The 4162-nt window shown below is 31.6% G+C and overlaps 1 pseudogene; it reads right to left on the bottom strand.

Annotated features, from left to right (window-relative positions):
• Positions 1 to 356: 356 nt before the first annotated feature.
• On the bottom strand, positions 357 to 1771 carry LOC107024940 (annotated as a pseudogene).
• Between the last annotated feature and the right edge of the window lie 2391 nt (positions 1772 to 4162).

Genomic DNA, 4162 nt, shown 5'->3' with positions numbered 1-4162 from the left:
TATATGTGAATCACTTTATTTAACAAATGTATATTAAATATAGATTGCAAAGTGATGATGATAAACGATAATGATCGTGGTAATAATAATAATAATAATAATAATAATAATAATAATAATAATAATAATAATAATAATAATAATAATAATAATAATAATAATAATAATCCAACATATTCTGCATAGTATTTTTATAAAGATCATCAGTATTTAAGGAATCCACATATTATAAATATTTTTATTTATATTTAAATATTATTTAGAATTATTTTACTAACTCAAGCTCATTAATTAGAGTTCAAAAATTATTTTACATACCATATACAAAAATTAGAGTATATATATAAAAATTAAATTTAAAAGACATTAAAATTTGTTATGTCTTTATACCTGCAGATGAGTCGAACAATGTCAGATATGAGAATGGATTGAAAGGGCCTGGACATCTAATCCTATGCGCAGGTAATGGTATGTGAACAAGACTTATTTTGTTCTGACTCTCCATGCTAGCCTGTTTTCGCATATTTGAGTTGTTATTGCTTGTGGTTTGAATGTGCATGATGATGCTCTGCTCTGCATTAATGGTATTCTCAGCAACACAAATACTTTTTATGTTACTGAGACTTGGCATCAGAGAATCATCCAACTCAAACTGTGATTGTTGTGACCCTTCCATTGGAACTATAGACTAAATAGGGGCAGGAAATATGAACTGATCCTCTTCATCATTGTCATCTTGATCTGGAAAATCATGTTGTCCTTCAAGAACAAGCGGCCTTATTTTTTTTGGGTTTGTCAAATACAAATGATGGTTGAGGTATCTGTAGTTAATAAAAAAATAACATTATTCAAGTGCAAATTAGCCTAATAAGAATAAAAGTAATTAACTTATATAAGTAGAATATACACTTGAAATTATTGATTTAGACGAACTAAAATCAGCATCTACAGTGATCAAAGTACGAACAGGGAAATTGTCACAATCAACCTTTAAAAATATAAAAATATTAATTATAAAGATTACTCAAAACAATCCCAACTGCACTATATAATTATGTCGATTTAACCAACATACTTTTTTATCAGCACCCCCAACAATATTTGGTATGTCTCCCAGATTTGAATTCTCAAAAATTGAATGATCCTCGAAAAAAGGAGATTGAATAAAAACAATATTGGTAAATCATATAAAAAATATAAAATTTATAATGAACATACTTGAAAAACTTTCTTGCTGCCATCATTTGAGCTTTCATCACACTTCGTCTTCTCATCATCAATAAGTCCCTTCAATCCATGTAGATATTTGATACAAAAATAGTCAACATATAAATAAAAAATAGTTATAATAAAATACAGTATAAACGACGTATAAAATACAAATTAATATTAAACATAAATATAGTAAGAAAAATAGAATACAAAAATAATAATCTTTATTTTCAAAATGAGTTGTCTCTACCTTATTTTGATTTTATGATACAACTGGACTTGTAAAATGTTGTGGTCCTTGAGCAGCATTGTGATTGTTTATGTTGTTCTGAAAATATATTAGATACAAAAACAATCAACATATATTTAATCACTATGGGTAATGAAATAAAGTACTTACAAATATAGAAAAAATTAATATTAAACATAAATATAGTAAATAATACAGAATACAAATCGAATAAACTATTATTTTCAAAATGAGTTGTGTCTACCTGATTTTGATTTTCTGATAAAATTAAACTTGTAAACGGTTGTGATCCTTGACCAGCAATGTCATTATTTTTGTTGTCCTGAAAATATTAAATTACAACAGTGTATTCACAAAAATAAAAAGAATAAAAATAATTTTAAACATAAGAATTGAGCATATTGTTTCACCTTCAAAGTAGACATACTGATATTAAAATTATCATTTATCAACTTTCGTGTGTCTTTGAACTCTTCTCTAACCTGAAACAGTTAAAATATGTGTAAATTTTACAGATTGCAATAATTTGAATAAACATATTGAAAAAACATAAGTATAAAGAGTATAAACCTCCTTTGTAACTTTGAGAGTTCTTTTCTCATAAATTGTTCATGAGACACACTTGCAGATAGTTTTGAGAATCCTTTGTTGGCACATAAGTGCGAGTGGTTGTCTTCTTAGAACACAATTTATGTTTCTTCCGCACAACTTTTGGAAGTGCAACTTTTTTCACATTCTATTTAGCTACTGGATCAATCTGTTCATTCCGTTTCATTTGATTAGCGATATTTGAGTTCTTTTTTCTTACCCTTTTGGCAGGTGATACTGATTGCCCCTTTTTTCTTTTACCTGTAACCTTCATTGAAGGTGGAGGTGGGTTGACAAAATCATCATCTAAATTCTGTCAAGAAAGTGCTTGTTCATCAATATCATGACATGGCTTTGTTTGAACACCTTCTTTTGATTTTTCAACACCTTCGGGAGGCAATTGTAGAACAACAATTTTCATCAGAGAAGGGACAACATTCTTCCATTTAATCTGAACACGATATTAAACACAATAATTAACATAATAAAAGATATACATTGAATCAATACAATTACGAGGGTACAATTTCTTTAATTATACACAATACCTCTCTATTACCATCATTAAATGTGTCTTTCATCAATATTTTGAATCGGGGGTTGGCTCCTACTGTTTGTCAATTTAGAATATGGGGAATACGATCACTGATTTTTCGTGTAAAATTCGTCTGACGCTTACCCATGCACTCGTATATCCATATTTAAAGGACAACAAGCATACCACATATTCTATAATATTGACCATCAGTAGTCAAAACCTTGTTGATACTCTGTAGCAACCACTCAAATGCTTTTCTGCCCCAAGGATAATGCATATACCGATCACTTTCAATCAAGTCAAAGTGAATTCTAGGAATTCGCTATGATCTCTTCTTGCCAGAATATACAAACATATGAATGAAATATAATATTGCAAACTTAATCACATCATCATTATTGTCAATCCAAACTTTATCATTAAACGTATCGATCAAATCTAATCTACGTATGATCTCATTACCACCAAAATACTGAACAATAAGTCGATTAGGTTCTTCTGTGTTAAACTTGAAATCCTCTACAACACCAACACAGTTTAATCCAGTAATGAGCGCAAACGTCCTAATTGTGAACTTTAAAATAGCTCCATTGACTTTGATTACAAGAGATTGCTTACTACTAGCTTCTACTTCTAGTGACATACAATACCTATGAATTTGACCTTGAGCAACACATTTTCTGATTTTCATATACTGACCAAAACACGTACTCTCACAAAACTGTTTATATTGCTCCGGTGTAAGTTTCTCAGTCAACTGGGATTTAATGACATGGTTTACTATACAGTGAATGTGGGGTGCAATTTTTGATAGTTTTTTGCAAGCATAAGAAGTCCCCTGGCATATTGAATTTAAAACAATGAAATATTACTAAAATAACACAACAAAAAAACATGATAATAAATAATACATCAATACAGTTACAACAACATACCTGTAACGACCTGTTTAGTCGTTTTAAGCAGCAGATTTTATTCTGGAAAAACTGTCTGAGTCGACGGAACCCACGACGGACCTTCATGGGCACGACGGGCCGTCGAGGGTGTCTCGTTCCAAAACACTTAGAATTCTGTAATTTGGGTACTGAAATCGACTCTCTGAACTTCGTAACGACATGGCAAGACGGACCGTCGTGGGCACGACGGACCGTCACAGACCCTTTAGTGGAATTGAGTCTCTGAACTCTGTGACGGAGCAGCAGGACGGACCGTCGCAGGCGCGACGGGCCGTCACAAGCTGCGTAATCCCAGGCTGGGTCGGATTTCTGCTTAGTAATTTAAGGGGCATTTTGGACTATTCCTGCTTTAATTATAAAGTTAGTGGGTTAATGTTAATAAGTCTAATTACTTGGGGGTTAAAGGAGGTAACCTTGAGTTAATTGGTGGGTTATTATTGCCATCTTTTATACTTAATTATATGCTAATTAGGGTAAAAGAAAGAGGGTTTGAAGAAGAAAATAGAAAGAACAAAGAGAGAGAGAGGGTCGAACGAGAAAGAGAGGAACGAACGAAGAGGAAACACAAGCTTTGGGGAATTTGCTTGCTTGATCACGAATCTTCGGTGGAGGTAGGTT

Source organism: Solanum pennellii, chromosome 7, assembly GCF_001406875.1.
Source record: "Solanum pennellii chromosome 7, SPENNV200".
Taxonomy (NCBI): Eukaryota; Viridiplantae; Streptophyta; class Magnoliopsida; order Solanales; family Solanaceae; genus Solanum; species Solanum pennellii.
The sequence above is the reverse complement of the archived record's forward strand: the minus strand, read 5'-3'. Positions and strand labels throughout refer to the sequence as shown.